The sequence below is a fragment of the Bidens hawaiensis genome, unplaced genomic scaffold (assembly GCF_021521415.1).
Source record: "Bidens hawaiensis isolate Kalapana, Puna unplaced genomic scaffold, B.hawaiensis_p1.1 tig00027792_1, whole genome shotgun sequence".
NCBI lineage: Eukaryota > Viridiplantae > Streptophyta > Magnoliopsida > Asterales > Asteraceae > Bidens > Bidens hawaiensis.
Genome location: NW_027494510.1, coordinates 161,100 through 180,571, shown reverse-complemented (window position 1 = coordinate 180,571; position 19,472 = coordinate 161,100). Strand labels below are relative to the sequence as shown.

Below are 19,472 nucleotides of genomic sequence, written 5' to 3'. Positions count from 1 at the left end.
ATCAATGAAGTTCTGGGTGTTTAAAAAAGTTTAGAAGTTCTGATAAAGTTTAGAAGTTCTAAAAAGTTCCGGGTGTTCAAAAAAGTTTAGAAGTTCTGATAAAGTTTAGAAGTTCAGAACTTCTAAACTAACAAAAAAATCAAACACCTGTAACATGAAATGAAAACTGGAATCACTTCAAATAATCTCGTAATCATCAAACAATTATCAATCGACTGTCAGTTTGATCATCGATTCGATCATATGAACAAAATATGGAGCTTCTGCAACTGGGTTTCTGTAAATGACGCTTAAAACTTTAAACGTTCAGTTAAAACCCATCACTTAAAACTCAAAATTGATCAATTGAAACTTCAAATTGATGATTAATTGGACCAATTTCAAAGTTTAATTGATCAATTAGTTCAACAATTTCAATTGGTCAATTTTATCAACTGACCCGTGAAAAGGCGCGGCGAGGATGAATGTGTTCACGACGGTACCGTCGACGGTCGCGACGGTGGATGCAATCGTTGGACGGTGACGACGAAGGATGACGGAATCGATGGGAGCAGTGGATCAGAGTTGATGGGAGCAGATGATCAGAACAGTGGAGCAGTGGATTGTCGCGTGTTCTTTGAAATCGATGGTGTAGAAACTCGCGTACCTGTTGTATGATAAGGGATTTTCGTTTTCTATCCTTTATATATATATATATATATATATATATATATATATATATATATATATATTGGCCCCAAAGAAATTGTGCCTCGACAGAGGGTGCGGTTCGCACACCCTCAAGGCCACCCATGGCCGTATCACTAGTGCTACATGTATGTATCATTTTAACCAAATGCCACAATCTCCGATCTACTATACTATCAACACAATAACTATTTCCATAAATAATATGCATTCTCATAATTTATTACTAATAAAATAATTCAAATATATATATTAAATTACATTAAACTTAATTACATTCAACATACTCTAATCTATTATAATATTATAATCATGCATTTGTTATTTAATGAGTTTGAGTTTTCTTTTCAAAATTTTAAGGTAGCTATTTTGTTAGTTATTTTGTATATTGGTTTCTGTTTGGTTTCAGTTTTTACAAATTTATTTCGTTTCAGTTTCGTTTCGGTTCGATTTTGTTTTTCTCTCTTTTTTCAATTTCGTTTTGGTTGGGTTTAACTTTATTCAGCTTTTCGCTTTGGTTTTTGCAGTTTTTGTTTTTGGTCCGAGTTCATATTTATCGGTTTTAGTTTTTCAGTTTCATTTCGGTTTTGTTTTACTTTTATTGGTATTTGGTTTTATTTAGGTTTTCGGTTTTGGTTTTGGTTTTGGTTTAGTTTTGTTCAATTTAGTTTCGTTTCAATTTGTATTTAGTTTGTTTGATGTTTGATGTTTGGTGTTTGGTTTTAATGTCTATTGAAAAATGAAGAATATGGAGGGTTCACAAATTAAGTAAAATCACATGAGTTTCAACTTTCAAGTGAGTTGAAGTCATTGAAGCTTTGTGTTTTTTTTTTATCTTCATAACAAGTTTTAATGAATTCGCATTTGTATTAATGATTTCAAAAGTTAAGAACATTGTATGTGTTACCCTTCATTTTTCTTTTTAGTCTTTAAAAGTGTGTTATTTCAATTTTCATTTATGAAAATGAGTTATTTTAGAAATGTTTCGATTTGTTTTGGCTCTGGTCAAAATCGATCATTCTAAGAGGGTATCAGTTTAGTTCTGGCTGACATGTCAATATAAAAAGGTATCGATTCCGTTCGGGTTTCAACAGGTCTTTTTAAATAGTATCGATGTGGTTCAGGTCATAATGGGTCACTTTTAGAAGATACTGATTTGGTTCGGGTCAAAATAGGTCAATTTCAAAATGTAACGATTTGATTATGGTCAAAACATTCCATTTTAAAAAGGTTTCAATTTGGTTCTGGTTCTTAATTGCGCTTTGGAGGTGCTTTAGTTTATTAGGGTGCAAGACTTTTCATACGAAATGTGAAAACAGTTTTCGTAACTGTGTTTTTTAGATTGTTGTATGAATGTTTGTGTCATAAACTGTGTTCCCGGTCCAGGAAGAAAAGAAGCATGAATCATTCTTGGATGCCTATGGTGAATCTTTACTGGATGCTTATTATATGATTTGTTTGTTTTCTAGACTAATGTTAGTGAAGTTTGTTTGTTTTCTGTTAATATTATTTTTTAAAGTTTATAAGTTTATGTTTGAGAGGTTTAACTTTTCTTCGTAAACATTCTACTATGTAAAGTCATTCTTTGTAAGTTTATGTATTTGAATACTTTGTTTACGTATGAATATGAACTGCAATTAAAAATCATGTTGGTGTCTTAAAAATATATGAAAAAATAACTTGTTTGAAATTATATATGTGTTTACTTGACGATTTGTATATTTCTGCTCGTGTCGTACACAGGTCAATAACCTATATAAGAGAACTAGGCTTTATCCCACGTATTACGGGGATTGTTTTACATTACTCGTTTATAATATTTTTAGATTTTTTTGTATTTTAATTTTATTTATTGTAAGAAAGTTAATAATATACTTAAGGTTTGATGATAAAAAAGTTTCAAACATAAATGAGATGTTTTAACCCGGTTTAATAGCTATCTGGGTTTGATTAGACTCATGGCGCTTATTTTTTTTTTACTATAAAGTTGTATCTTAATTATAAATAATATTTTTCTTTAAAAAAATCGGATATTAATTATTATTATATCCCTATTCTATAAGATTTTCATATCAAATATTTAGTAAGATTAAATTTTAATTTAATGAGATGTTATAATCCATTTATTAATTATCTGGGTTTGGTGAAACTCATATCGGTGAATTCAGATCAAATGCATGGGAAACCTCCATTTACAAATAAAGTAATATGATGGCTTAAGATAATGTTAAAAATAACCAGAGAGTTTTTAAATGTTTTATTTATGTATATATAAAATGATAATCAACCAATTTAACGAAACACCATTTTGGTTGATTTGGGTTGAATCGCATGAAGAAAAAATATAAGGAATTATGTTTTTATTATTATTTTATATATGATAATATTTTTGTTATAGAGGCTTGGAGGTGTGCGATCCGTACCATTAGCTGGGGTACAAACTTTTTTATACATATTACACAAACACACATATATATGTGTGTGTGTGTGTGTTTTTTGGTGTTAAAAATGATGTTTATTGCAATGTTAATGAAATAATTACATGCTCAAAATAGTTTCTGCTTATAATAAATCAGTCGATAAAAGTTTTATTCATGTAAATTAGCGAATACAAAATTTTCGTTAAGGCCTAAGGGTCTTTTTATGTTGGCTCGGCCGAGGCATTTAAATTCTCCGAGACGGTCCTGTTTGTTATCTGTTTAAAATTTGTTTTGGTTTTATATTTTTGTTATGTAATGTGACCGGCAAGAAATTTAAAATTTATTGATACATAAGTCAATGACAAAAAAATATATATTATGATACGACATCCATATATTTTTTTTAATCCACCTACCCAAATTATAAAATACATCTACATATATTTAAGTTCATAATCAATTAATCGCGTCCATCTGTTACATTAGAAGAAACAGTAATAGTCATTAAGCTTTAACTTGACTCGTATTTGAGAGGTGAAGATTTGGGGGCCGACTCCGAACCCAATAAGGTTTTATCATAGTGGGTATTTGGGTCGCGGGTTTTGCCAGAATATGAGATGATGGACTTGTGATATCCAGTATTACAGTTGTGGGCATATAATGCTACCTTTTGTCATTGGATTAACCCGGTAGTCAAACTTTATTTCCTTGATCATTCAAAAAAGAAACAACCAAGTGCAAGCAAGTGGGATAGAAAAAATGAATCTGGAAAGGATTATTGTCATAATCACTTGTTTATAATTCAATTACGTAACAATAGGGTCCCCACACATCTGGATTCTAGCTCATCAAGCAACCAACACCCTCTAATTTAAATATCTAGCGCCATGACAATCTTCGCCTCTGCTGTCACCAATAAGCCAGCGTTTTAGCAACAAAATGGCAGAGAAGAGTAAGATTTTGATAATTGGAGGCACCGGTTACATCGGTAAATACATCGTTGAAGCCAGCGCTAAGGCCGACCATCCTACGTTTATACTGGTCAGAGAATCCATGCTATCCAATCCTTCAAAATCTCAAGTGATTGAGTCCTTTAAAAAATCCGGAGTTACTTTCATCACTGTTAGTAAAAGTTCCTCTAGTCTTATTATTATAACATGATAGGATTGTACCAAAATCTCTTGAATATCATCTGTCCACCAATAACCATAAAACATTTGATTTCGTTGCTTAGCATAGTATTAACGGTCTGTGAGCTATCTGATAAGGGGTAATCGGTTAAAAAACATTATCTAACTAAATTTTGTGAAGAGAGATTGTTCATATATGTGATTCGTCTTTATGTTATTATATTTGGTGTAATTTCACCAGGGTGATTTGTATGACCACGAGAGTTTGGTGAAGGCGATAAAGCAGGTAGACGTGGTGATCTTGCACTAGGACTAGGTGAAACACAACTTGCCGATCAAGTCAAAATAATCGATGCCATCAAAGAAGCTGGTAATATTAAGGTATTGATTCTAGTTTAGATGTATTGCTTTTATAAGTTGTTGAATCATCGATTTCAACTATTCAAGTTTGACTTTTGATGTGTCACGCCCACATGGGATGGGCTATATAATAAATGTCACGTGTTAAATCTCACCAACGGTAAAGCGTGCTTGAGTGAGAGCGTGACCTCCATGGAAATTTCACTTGGGCAACTACTTGAGCAAAGCACACGATACATGTTTTCATTTGGGATGATGGTGAAGAAATTTGGAACTAGCATATCAAATTCATTGTTTGTTAAAAAAATCACTGAATGATTCATATAACTAGTAACACTTTGACTCGGAATTATAATCTAACTTCAAATATTTGTATTTGTTTAGTCTTAAGAGATTAAAGGTGTCAATATACAAATAAGGAGTGTAAATGCCACTATGATTTCTAACTTTTGTGCTTATCATATATGATTATCAAGAAATTTTACCCGTCCGAGTTTGGAATGGATGTGGATCGTTCACTTGCTGTTGAACCTGCCAAAGCCGTTTTAGCAATCAAGGCTCACGTTCACCGAGTCATCGAGGCTGAAAATATCCCTTATACATACATAATTTCCAACGGTTTTGCTGGTTACTTCCTTCCAACATTGGGTCAGCAAGGGATCACCGTGCCCCCAAGGGACAAAGTCATTAGCTTAGGTGATGGAAACACAAAAGGTAAACATAATTTCAGTTTATTTACTTATCAAATATTCGAGTATGTGTCATTTCTATTTTGGGAATGTGTCTAATGATCTATATGGTAGTTGTTATAAACGATGAACATGACATTGCAACCTATACCATTAAAACTGTGGATGACCCGAGAACCGTCAATAGAAGTGTCTACTTAAAGCCTCCGGGTAACATATACACAGTTCAATAAACTCGTGTCGTTGTGGGAGAAAAAGATTGGCAAAACCTTGGAGAAGATCTATTTATCTGAAGACCAAGTATTGAAAAACATAGAGGGTGAGTACTTTTTTCATTTACAAATTCGTGGGAGTTGAATATATAAATAATTTGTTCTTTATCCTCCAGAATCTCAGTTTCCACAAAATTTGATATTGTCACTCTTTCATGCGATCTTTGTGAAGGGAGATTATACACACTTTGAAATTAAACCGTCATTCGGGGTGGAGGCTTCAGAGCTTTATCCTGATGTTAAATATACCACAGTTGATGAGTATCTGACTCGTTTTATTTGAACGAATTACTATTTCGAGTTTGTTGGCAGAGTGGCCATGGGTTCGTCTGAAACTATACAATGATAATGCTTGTTTTTATAAGGAGTGTATTTTTCAATACCTTTTAGTTTGTTTACCATGTTGTGAAAATTTAAAAGAATGAGAAGACAATGTATAATTTTAAAAATAATAAGATATATTTTTCAATACCTTTGTTCTTAATAGGAACAATTTTGGTACTCTCCCTTTTTCCCCTTCGTTCTTCAATTCCAAGATTGATGCTTTGATCACTAGTAATTTAATTATCAACTAGCAAATTAGACCTCAAACGGTTCAAAAGTATTTAACCCATAGAAACATAAAGCCCATGACACTTTGAGACCGTGTTTGATCATGCATAAGACAATTTATATAAGTTAAATAATAATAATAAGTAGTATTAAGCCCCCGGGTTACAGTGAGGGTGTAAAACCATGTAAAAGTAATGTTAAAACGTTTTATTCAACTTGTGTGCTGAAGGGGGGTGGACGTGTGCTTTGCATTGAGACTCCTAAACCTAATGAAAACTAGATCTAAAACGTTCAATCACACACATCTGTTGCTGTGTTTACACACAAATATCAAACCGAAACATAAATAATAGAAAAGAAAAGGGTAAAAGGTTTATGTTTTGGTATAAGTGAAGTAAAGGGTACAACCCTTTATGCTTAATGTTTTGGTCAAAAATCAACTAAGGATAATGTAACTAAATTTGTAAGGTGAGGTTTAGTGCTTTGAATGATAATAACAATTATGAAACGATTAAAGGTAAGAACACAGTGATTTGTTGCGAGGAAAAGCCCTTGATCTTGGTCGGATCGCCGGCACAAAAACCCCGGGTGATAACAAATCATCTATCACCACTTTATTAATTAAAAACAAGGTTACAAGGGTGGAAGCTATGATCAGCGAATACAAAGATTGCTAAGTGTGTATGTTGCTAGAATTACAGAGAAAAGTCGTGAATGGGGTTGTGTTGTGTGAAAACCTAGCTGATCAAGCGTCTATATACACATGAAATATATTAACTAAATCTCCTATTTTTTAGCCTCTAATCAAGCCACTCCTTCATTGTAACCGTCTCATGCATTGACCATGATGTTTAATGACTTTAATTGTGAAATTATACGTTGGGACTTGATCACTAGCCGTTGTACCTGCATTTATATTAATATAACAAAGAGAACAATCATTAGTAAGTAATAAGTACTGAGGATCCTTGATCCTGACAGGATTTGAAACACATGCTAAGGATAACTGATCCAAAACATATGCAAGGATAATATATCCACACGTCAAATTTCCGTGCACTAACAGTTACCCCTAAAATGGCGGTTGTGATAAGATCACAACTGTCATTTTGCCTTTGAAATCAAACTTCCTGCAAAAACAGATGAGATTTGACAAGCTAGATATAATTATCATATATCTATAGAGTTTCCTTGAGTAAAAGAGAGAGTGAAGAAATTTCTTTCCCTGGATCCAGAAATCAAAACTTTTCAAGCCAAGTTTACTGAAGCCTTCCAAGAATCAATTTCAGAATCAGTCAGCAACATGTCAAGTAAGAGTTTAAATAGCATTATTTGATATTAATTGAAAATAAGAGAAGACTTATCTTTATGTTGTTCTTTGTAGGTGCTCAGAAATCTGGTAGATTTGCCTCTTAGTTATCTTTGGAAGACATTGATTGTCTTATTGTGAATAAGGAGACCCCAAAGACCACACCAGTCCATGAGCCACGTACAGTAACGACTCACGCTAAGTCTGGAGCTTCCAAGAGAAAGAAGACCGCCAAGTCAGAAGACCCGTTTGAAGCTGGAAAGGATCTCGTCATCACCCTAAGGATCCTTTATCCTTCTTTTTTGCTATTGTAAATCCAAAATTATTTTGAACTTATTCTGCTGCATCTCACAAGCCTTGGACTCCACTAAGAGCTATCATGATAACTGTTAGTAACACCTGCTTAAACCGGGTGGATGGTCCATCTTTTGAATGATGAAATCCGGGTTAAGGATTTTGGTAAGTCCAGGTGACTTATTATAAATAATAACTTAAAACTTTTGTCTATTTGCAAGTTATTTATTATTCCGAAAGTATATCTGTTGTAGTCTTAGATTTATTAGAAGTTTTGAGAGTAGTTTCAAGGATATCTTATCGTTATGAAAACAGATTAAGAATATTGGATCCTTACATTTATAAAGATATACAGATTAAAACCGAATAAATAAAATTTGATAAGTAGAGATCATACCATAAGGTCTGATTAGACCTAAATTACCACAAGTGTCAATATTCCATGATCCTTGTAGGTAGACTTAGGATACCTGATGCATATTACTTATCATATTAACTAGGATTAAACCCAACAAACTGGAGACAAGCCCGTGAACTAGGGACAAGCCCAAATACCGGGGACAAGACCAAATACTGGGGACAAGACCAAAAACCCGGGACAAGCCCAAACTGGGCGCTGGCCCAAAGATACGGATGTTAGCTAGGGACTCGCCCGAACCGGGATTTAGCCCAAACTTGAGTGACGTGAAAACGTCTAAACCTTAGCTAACATGAAAATGTTAGAAACCTTTGTCTTGAGATAACATGAAAATGTTATAAACCGGTGGTATGGTACATCTACCACAAATTGTAGAATCCTTCATATAGCCGAAAGAAAGGAAATTGTCAGCCACAAAGCGTGTACTGGTCCCGCTGCCCCGAACTATACGTTGGATAACGTGCGCTCTACGCAAGAGTGTAGAAACTCTAATTTATAAGAAATGTGAAAACCTTTAAACCTTGGAAGATATGACCATCGGGGGTTACACCTTAATCGTGGGCTAGGCCAAGGAAAATAACAGTGTACCTTAAGCGTGAGGGAGAGGTGGCCAACCTCTTAGTCATTGAACCTCTTATTGAAATCTACATTGTTACTTAAAACTTGGAAAAGATAAATGTTAAGGATATATTATCCTTAAGTTAGTAATGTAACTCTAAAATAAATAAATGATAGAATAAAATTTTACCAACTTGAGGATCCTCAATCCTTTAAGGATCTATGATCCTGGCTAGACAAAGTACTTCTTAAGATGGATGACATTCCATGCCCTTGGTAATCAGTCACATTCCATTGTATGTTAATGATATGCCCCCTTTCCTGCTTCTGATTTGATCAAGTCCCACTTAGGTGCTGGCTTTCCATCTGTGGGATTAGTTGTATTTTGGAAAGCTTTCCTCAAGACTACATCTTCTTCTTGAAATCTTCGAATCCTGATATTCTTGTTGTATGCCCAAGCTATCCTTTGTTGATATGCTGCCATTCTGATCTTGGCTAGGTCTCTGAGCTCATCAACGGTATCTAGATCTTGGAGAAGGATTTCATTGTTGGCTTGAGGATCACGAATGCTTGTTCTGGCAGTAGGAACCACCATATCCATAGGGATTACCGCTTCTGAGCCAAACACCAACTAGAAAGGTGTTTAACCTGTTGCATTCTTGGGTGCTGTCCTATCAGCCGAAAGAACGTATGGTAGCTCTTCTGCCCACTTGCCTTCTTGAATCCTAGTTTCTTCTTCAAGTTGTTGATGATATGTTACTTGATTCTGCTTGACCATTGGCTTGAGGGTGAACTGGTGTAGAAGTGATCATCTTGATGCCGCAACTGTCACAAAAGTTAGTGGTTCTTTTCCCGATAAACTGGGAACCATTGTCACAAATAATTTCGGAAGGAATACCAAATCTAGTAATGATATTTCTTTTAATGAAAGATATCACCTCTTTTTCGCGGACTTGAACAAAAGCTTCTGCTTCTATCCACTTCGAGAAGTAATCAGTTATGGCAAGCATAAACACTTTTCCTCCTGGTGCTTAGGCAGCTTAGCCACAATATCCATGCCCCACTTCATGAAAGACCATGATGAGGATATAGGATACATAGGCTCCGCCGGCTGGTGCAGAATGTTGTCGTGTCTTTGATAGGAATCACACTTCTTTGACTACTCCATGGCGTCGCTCTTCATGGTTGGCCAGAATTATCATGTTCTTAGAATCCTAGAGAATAGGGCTCTACCTCCAGTGTGATTACCACAATCACCTTTGTGAAATTCCTTGAGCACCTCTTGGATTTCAGGTTCCTCAATACACCTCAAGTATGGACATGCAAGAGATTTCCTATACAGAATATCATGTAATAAAATGTATTGTGATACCTTAAGTTTGAAGGTTTTAGGATTTTCTGTGGCGGGAATTTTTTCATCTTGAATGAATTTCTTGATTGGGAGGATCCAAGATCCTTGATTATTTGAGGATAATGGATCCCAAACTACAATCTCTTTGTTAGTTGTTATCTCCCCAACTTCTTATTCTCCTATTGCTAGTGAGAGTATATGGATGATTGGAATTTTTATTAGCTTCCAGAATCTTCAAAGATGAAGCTAGATTTGCCAAGGCATCTGCCCCAATATTTTCTTTCCTTGGTACCTGTATAATACTAAAAGAATCGAAGAACTTTGACAGTTCTTTCACAATGTCTAGATATTTGATTAGTTTTTCACCTTTAACAGCATATGAGCTATTACAGTGGTTAGCTATTAATAACGAATCTATATACACCTGAAGATTCCTGATCCTCATGTGTTTAGCTAGTTGCAAACCTGCAATTAAAGCTTCATACTCTGCTTCATTATTTGTGGCTTGAAATTCACAGGCTATAGACTCGGGTATATGTCCCCTGTGGCGATTTTAGTAGGATGCCTAAATCTGTTCCTCTAAGGTTGGATGCCCCATCCGTGAATAAGATCCACGGATCCTTGGTTTCTTCTAACTGTTGGACCTCCAAGTCAACTTCCTTTTGTAGATCACTACTGAAATCAACTACAAAGTCAGCTAATGCCTGAGACTTTATAGCAGTCCTTGGCTCGTATTGGATATCATATGCACTTAGCATCAAAGCTCACTTAGCCATCCTACTTGACATCTCTGGTTTTCTAAGAACATTCTTGATAGGATAGTTAGTTTTCACAATTATAGCATGAGTTTCAAAGTGATGCATTAACTTAGTAGAAGCCATAATAAGTGCAAGGATTAACTTTTCAAAATGAGAATACCTGCCTTCAACATCTTGAAGACTTTTACTTACATAATAAACATGATGTTGTTCACCTTCATGATCCTTTACAAGGAAAGCACTTACTGCATTTCCCGAGACAGCTAGGTACAAGGATAAGGGTTCCCCATCTATTGGCTTCATTAATGCTAGTGTAGAGGATAAGTAATCCTTCAAGGATTTGAGTGCAGCCTCATGTTTCTCTGTTCACTCGAACTTTTTATTCTTTCTAAAGATATCATAAAAATCCTTACACTTCTCTGAAGAACGAGAGATGAACCTATTTAAGGCTGCAATTCTTCTAGTCAACCTTTGTACATCCTTTACATTCACGGGTGACTTCAGGTTGATGATGGCCTTTATTTGTTCTGGGCTAGCCTCTATGTCCCTTGATGCGTGTGCGCTAGTGATGGTAAAATATAAAGGGATTGGATATTTCGATTTTGTACAAGATCGTGTTTTAAATTTATAAAAATGATTTCTACAATGACTAAACACACACAAAATAGGAAAGTGTACCTATCGTATATGTAGAATAGTATTGGTAAGAACCAAGTATCAATCCGTGGACATAAATGTTTCTAATAATGAATCGTCGTTTTACTTTAATCAGAGGTTTTAATCATTTTGAGGTTAATTTTTGAACTTTTATAAAATATAAATACTTAAATATAATATATAGGTGACCAAGACGAGAGATTCTAAACAAGTAATTCAATCATATGAAGGTTACCATCTAAGATCAAGAATCCACTCCATTTTATCATTGATAATTAATACGTAAACATGTGGTAAAACTTGCCGTAATAATATATGATAGATAGCTCCTCATTTCTAAGCGAGCATCTATGACAAAAAGGAAGTAGCATGCGCATTTTAAAGTCGGACCTTTCCTCGTGTCATTCTACCTCGAGAATGTCAATTTAAGTTAGCAAGTAGTTTCGTAAAGTAGAAAGATTAGGATTGACTCTGATTTCTCAAATACCAATTCTAACAACTTCGGGTGGTTGTAGTTTAGTCACACAACCTCCATTTGGTTGTTTTAAGTAGGTTATACTTACACACTCCATTAACATATGATTTCTTTAACTAGAATGATATTCTAGGTAAAGCCATTTTCGGATTACCAAGACTTAGAGAAATAGATCAAAACTTATATCTCATCATTTCTAAATACAATATAAGGATCCATATTTCGATAAGTTATCAAAGTATTTCTTTCTTTCAAGAACATGAATCTATCATGAATGATCGCCAATATAATTGACAATTACCAACTTTAAATTGTTGATTTAAGATGGTGAAACATTTCTCATCAAAAGATAATTGTAAGATAACCATGTACTTTACTAGAATAACCCACATGTTTTATATAATTATCAAGTAAAACAAAGCTTCTTCATAGATATTAGATGGTAAATGGAGTTTAGCTCATAATGAGCATTGTTATAAACATTAGAATGGATGATAGTAACAAACACATGATTAAACTAGAACAATCTAACCAAATGTGGATAAATCTTCCTTCTTAATGATGATGATGATGGTTGATGATGATAGTTGATGATGATGATCTCCAAGCCTTCAAACTCTTCGCTAGATCTTCAATATGAGCGTTGGTTGGTGTTTATGTAAGTGAAAACCGGATAGAACAATCTTCAAGGCACACCAAATGAGTGCAACATGAGCTACTATTTATAGGCAATCTGGAGTGAGGGGCACGTCCCCGTGCTTACGTGGGAACGCCCCCGTATTTTATTATGACACGTGCCAGTTTTATTTTGTCTTTTCTTGTAGATGACCACGGCCCCGTGGGCAAGGGGCACGGCTCCGTGCTTTTGTTCCCAGGTTTTGTCTTTTCTTGTAGAATTTTGTCTTTTCTGGTGTTCAGAACCATAGGAGCGTGTCTCTGGAGGCATGGGGGCGTGTTTCTTGTTTTTCTTGTGTTTTCTTCCATTTTTCTTCATCTTTTCGCTTGTTTCTTCGTTTAGGGCTTGGTTTCACCTGAAATTACATTTTATTATGATAAGTAGCTTTATGTGCTATGTTATTTGATAGAAATTGCAGTTTTTATAGATTATTTGATGCTAAAAATATTTATAATTTTATGTACATCAAACATCCCCACACTTGAACATTGCTTGTCCTCAAGCAATCTACTTATAAATATTCTCTATAAACAGAAAGTTAGGACCATAGCTTGAACATCCCCTAATAGAGTTCCAAGAAAATGGAAACAAAATAACCAACCTTAATTCATAGGAATATATGTACTGATAAATAAAAAAGGCAATTTTGTTTTTATGATCTTCTGTGTATGCAGAACGTCACGTTCTCACAATGTTCACTCACACTCGGTTTTATATCTGTTCATACCTATGATGTATGTATGTGAACACTCTTAGCCAAAACGTGACCTGTGATAAATATGCTTGTAACAAGTTCAAATATCCACCTTTGTCAAGGGTTGCATAGATCAGAAGGTAATAATGGTTGGTCTTGGGTAAGTAGGGATTTTGGTATTGGTGGTCCGAGGGTATAGGTTAATGGCGGTGAGGACGGTAAATACAACTTTGTGTTGTTTATCATGAGTCTTAAGATGCCTTCAGTGATTAGCTCTTTCTCCTAATATATATATATATATATATATATATATATATATATATATATATTACAAACCTAGTGACTCTTTTAGGGTTAGATTGTCAAGACCAGTTTTGTCGAGGATGTGGATCAGTTCTTCCTCAATCCTGTTCTCAACATAACTTCCAACTCTAGTGGATAGATCGGCTTTGAGCCTAATAGCCCCCACCCTCATTAGTTCGGTATATTCATGCTGAGACTGAGTTTGACTTTTTCTACATCTTCCTTCGTGGGACCAGTTTCCGCAGCCTAAACATCGTTCATATCTTTTTGCTCTTTTTTTCATAACGCTTTTGGAAACTCCACAAAATGGTGGCCTTTGTTCGTTTTGGCGCCACTCTTTCCTCACCTAATTGCTAAAGAGACAGATTCTCTCCCTAAGTTCTGGAGGCAACAAAGGTTTTGCGAAATGTATGCAGTAAAGGAAATTGAAATCGAAAGAATGCATTTCCAGTTCTTTAGGGTCTGCCGGTAAAAGACCAGTGTTGTATTTTACCGGTGAGAGGGGTAAAGTGATATGGTAAGGTTTTGTAAGGTCATTTTTGGTTTTGTGATTTGAAGAATGGTTTGATTGGTTTGTGATAATATTACCTTCTTCCTTACACAATGCTTCGTGCGGTCTTGAAACGAATAATTGCGACAAGTTCTAAATCACTTAAAAACATGTGACTCACTCAAAGCTTCCGAAAAAAATATTTATATGGCATGAGGTTTATCTCACAGTAACAGAGGGATTGGGTATAAACCCCATATTCTGCATAAATTTCTTCTCAGTATTACAAAACTTCTTTTTACTTTTTCACTTTTTTAGTTATAGTAGATTAATAATTGGTTATTTGCAAAAACTTTTCTTGGATTTTTCTTTAGGTTTTGTTGTAAAAATAGTCTTTGTTTGCTGCAAAAATATTTGTGGTTGATTAGAGAATTTTTATAATTATTTGAACAAGCAATTGATCAAGTAATTTTCCCTCCTCACACTTGAATCTCACATTGTCCTCAATGTGAAAAAATTCATGAAAAGATAAAAATTCTAACTAAGTATAGTGGGTTAAAAGGGAGAGGTACTTCCCGACGGGCTAACGAAATTTCGACAGAGCGTCCCCTGTTTATCGTCCGTTTTTCTGTTTTGTACCTGTAGAATATGAAACTGCAAACACCCACAAACAACCAAGCATAGTTTGCTGAAAATTGGGTATGGAATCATCCATCCCTTGCCCTAACGGGCTAATTAAGTACCTACTAATAATGTCTTGGCACCCACAGCCATAAAAGTGTCTGACCAAACAAACAAATAAACAAGTATGACAGAAAGTAAATTGTTTAAAACACACATAATAATAATGTCATAAAGATACTACCAACCCCTGCCCGTGCCCGACCTACCAGTGCCGCCACTCATCAATTACCCTTGTCCGGGTCAAATGGTCCCCACTACCTATCCATGCGATAACCCAATCGATCAATCTCTCTCCTCGTCTCCTCATACTCCGCTTCCCTCTGTGCGTCTGAGGTTTCGATCTGACCTGTGATCCTGTCTAATGAGGCGGTAGTGTTAGCTGACAATTGATCAATGAGTCCATACAGACCCTCGAAAGAGTATCGGCTGTCGTATGACGAGCTGGGGCCGGCCCCTGATAAAGATGGGCCTCCTCGTTGATGGTAGGTGCGGCGTCGGTATTGTCTGGGCGGTGATCCTCGTCTCTCAGGTACATCATGAAGCATCATCTCTACAGGGTCTTCGGGGTCCCAAACCTGGTTACATTTATCACAGAACCTCACACATCCGGTTCTGACCGATTCGCTGAACCATCTGCATGCTTTGGCAATAATCAAGGCTGAGAGTTATCGGATCTGGGCTTCGGGTCCCTTCTCTGTCCACATTATAGGCCCCATAAAGGTTGTAGATCCAAGGGCCACCAAAAATCGGGGTGTTTCCTTTGGCAGTTGCTTTTGTCATGAAAATCTTGCAGAATAATAATGTAATGTTGCATGGTTTGTCATTCTTCATGCAGTACAATGCCCAAAGATCCCTCAAGTTAACAACCCCCCTCACTTTGACCTCGAGCCGTTGCAGTGTGACTGAGCAGACGATGAATGTATCTCATGAGCGGGCCACGTAGTGCTGTGCTCTTTGAAACGCTTGCATTGCATTCTTCAGTACCATAACTCAGTTGTTCCCATGCTTCTAGCCTTGTGTTTCCTGCTTCGGCATCATCATCAGCATCTTCATCTGCAAATGTTGTTTTAGCATTAAACCAAATTTCTGAGTCAGTTTCCTCGTTGTGTAGATTCCTAGATCAATTCCCAGTTGGGTGACAGAAGTTGTGTGCCATTCACCCCACATCTAAATTCGATTGCTTCTTCATCCCACATGCCCAATTTCTTTTTCTTTATGTTGAAAGAAGCTAAGAACTCCTTTGTCAGTTCTGTTACCGCATCTCTTGTTTTGACCAAAAACCCGTCGCCATGGCCCTTTCACAAATGTCTTATACCGGTCCCACTGATTGACTTGGCGCAATGTGTTTCTGCAAGCGTAGAAGTTTGGTTATGGGAATCGTCGGTTCAGGTAGGTTAGTCTGGCGTTAGCCTGTCTATTTCTTGCATTGCGTTCGGGAAAAACCAGAAATGCATGAACATCGTCCTCATACTCGGCCATCTGCAATTTGTACCCAAATTAGTCAAAATTCAACAAAAATTATCACTATGCTGGAACAGAGAGCATAGCACGGTGGCGTGCTTTCAAACGCACGGTATCGTGCTGTTGCTGTTCGTCAGTTCCTATAGAATTTTAACTTTTGGTTGACCAAAAGGTGACCACGATTCGTGTTGTTCAAAGCATGGTTCGTGTTTTTAATCCTAATTTCTACTTTATCCAGATTCGAACATTCATTTCTAACCGGTTATAACAATTGGGTTTATTAGTTTGTTGGATATTTATCCCAAGATCCAAAACCCGAATGGTTCCTTTTAATTGAACTTTAACAACCAACTATTCAACAATCTATTCATCCTAGACTAATAGAATAACCCATATCGTTTTCGGGTTTAGACCCGATTATCAATTTGAGAGATTTTAGGGTTAAACTAAAGCTAGAAAGATGAATTTGAATAATTTAACCATTAAATTCACATAACTTTGGTTCGTAGTTGAAGATTTGATGATGAAATTAGCGAAATAGGGGTTAGTCGGCGGTTTGTTGTTCAGAAACGAAGTTGTTTTTAGCGTTAATGGATTGAAGAAGTTATTTTATTAATTAAAAATCCGTAATTGCACTGGACATAAAAGCACGGCGCCGTGCCGCATAATGCATACAGCTTCTTTTCTTTGTCGAGCTGGTTCGTTTTTTAACTGATTTTCTTTGCGGGTTAGTTTAAGATAGTAATTAAAGGTCCTAAATTTCATTAAAACATAAAACATAGAGACATAATTAAACATAGTAGAAATGAAAAGTACAACAATCCTAGATCTTAACACATAACACTAGCGGGAGCAACTTCATCATAGAACAAAGTCGGGATTTCAACGACAACCATTCCCGAACATGTCTTGAATGTGTGGTGACGCTTGTTTCACTTCCAAGAGCTCGGAAATTTTTTTTCGAGTTTTACGATTTCTCGGTTGTGAAAGTTGAGTTTGGAAGCTACATCTTTGTGGTGGCCATCCACAACATGGAAGTTTTCGAATCGAAGTAGTTCGACTTTGTTGATTAGCTCGATTACGTGAGCTTCTGTTTGGATGTTGCTTTCGACTTGGTCTCTCATAATGCATTGTGGCCTCATGATCTCTTCCTCAAGGTTTGAAGAAGATTCATGTTGCTTGCCTGGCCTCCATTCAACTTTCTTGCTTTCCATTTCAGTAATGTTGTGTTTGGTGTGAATGGAATAGTAAGTTTTTGCATGCATTATGTAAAGACTGTGAAGTCGAACACGGCCCCATGCTTTTGGAAACACGGCCCCGTGCTGCTAGGGGAATAAATGTTTCTGAGTCAGAGAATTGTACGGAGTCAGCGCGTATCATGCTGAAGATTCTAAGGTGACCACGGCCTCATATTTTTAGAAGCACGACCTGTGCTTTTTCTTGTTGAGGTTTTCTTTTATTTTCCAGCAAAACGCGAGAGTTGGAATTTTTAGAATGATGTTTAATATGTTATTTAAGAGCTTAGTCATCCTAAAAATTACTTTTCATTAAAATTAAAGATCCTAACACAAATACGGGATAAGCCCGGTTTTCCTAAAAATTAGAAAATATTCGAGATAAGCCCGAAATTCCTAAAACAATGTGCGTAATGCACTTGTTTACACATGAAAACAAAAAATTAAGTTTCCAATATTTCCCCGAAAGGTTCTCCTCCTCCGAATGGCCCTGGTGGTAGAAAGTACGTGAAACCAAGAACTTGAAACTGGAGTTGTTCGTTAATGTCTCGAAGTTCCATTTTCATGTTTTCCACTGATTCGGTGAGTTGAACAAGGCACATCTCAGCAAGGAGATTCATTTCGGTGAGTTCTTTGACAAGTTCTTGAAGTTTCAAGAGAAGATCGGTTTTGGAAACATGGCGGGCATCGTTTCTCGGTTGTCGAGGAACGGGAATTGCTTCACTCATTTAAGTAGGCATGTTGAATTTTCAGAGAGGAGTGTTTTGGTTTTGGTTGGTGCAAGGAATGCTTTGGCAAGGGGTGCCTTTTATAGCTAACCAGATACCCAAGCACGGCCCCGTGCTTTTAAAAGCACGACCCATGTTCTTACTCTGACAATTCTGCTACGAACCAGTCTGACTGAAATTTTTGCAGCGAAGATTCCGGTCCGCAATTTTTGGCACGGGACAGTGCTTCCTTAAGCACGCCCCCCGTGTTTTTTTTTCAAGCAAAAAAAATATTTACAAGGCCTAGTTTATGATGGTCTTGGCCATACCTTGTCTCCTTAATTTTCTATTTAGGTAGCTGGAGGGTCACTTCCTCCGGAACTTCTTCAAATGGTCCATCGATATATGGTTTTAATCGATGTCCATTGACTTTAAACTTTTGGCCGTTTGAATTTGAAATCTCGACTGTCCCATAGTCAAAGACTGACTCAACTATGTATGGGCCTGTACATCGTGATTTCAATTATCCCGGGAAAAGACGTAAACGTGTGTTGTATAGCAGTACACGATCGCCAATTTGGAATTTCTTGTTTCCTTTTAAATGGGCGTCGTGTAGACGTTTAGTCTTTTCTTTGTAAGACCAGGAAATTTCAGAGGCCAATGTTCTTAGTTCTTCGAGTTCGTGAATTTGATCTTCCCGGTTTTTGCCGGCAGACATTAGATCGAAGTTCACTGCTCTGATATCCCAGTAGGCTTTGTGTTTTAATTCTACTGGTAGATGACATGCTTTCCCATAAATAATTTTGAAGGGCGTTGTGCCAATGGGGGTTTTGTAGGCCGTCCTGAGGGCCCACAAAGCGTCATCTAACTTTTCTGCCCAATTTTTGTGATTCATCCCTATAGTTCTTTCTAAGATCCTTTTAATTCCTCGATTTGAGACCTCTACCTACACACTGGTCTGAGGGTGATATGGTGTCGCCAATCGGTGGTGAACTCCGTATCGTGCTAAGACCTTTTCCATTAAGGCGTTGCAGAAGTGAGTACCTCTGTCGCTAATTAGGGCTTTTGGAGTACCGAATCTTGAAAAAAACTTTTCAGAAATCGTATAACTACTCGAGCATCGTTGGTGGGAAGAGCTTGTGCTTCTACCCATTTAGATACATAATCGACTGCTACGAGGATGTACTTGTTCGCAAAGGAGTTAGGAAATGGGCCCATAAAATCTATTCCCCATACATCAAAGACTTCACAAATTTGAATGCCTTTCTGAGCCATCTCATTCTTGACTAAGA

The 19,472-nt window shown here is 36.4% G+C and overlaps 1 pseudogene across 1 annotated transcript; it reads left to right on the top strand.

The window, feature by feature from the left end:
* The first annotated feature begins 4,046 nt into the window (after positions 1–4,046).
* Positions 4,047–5,940, top strand: LOC143575926 (eugenol synthase 1-like; annotated as a pseudogene). Its single transcript, XR_013142858.1, has 5 exons — positions 4,047–4,229; positions 4,479–4,618; positions 5,074–5,311; positions 5,401–5,605; positions 5,675–5,940. The product of XR_013142858.1 is annotated as a eugenol synthase 1-like (transcript).
* The last annotated feature ends 13,532 nt before the right edge of the window (positions 5,941–19,472 follow it).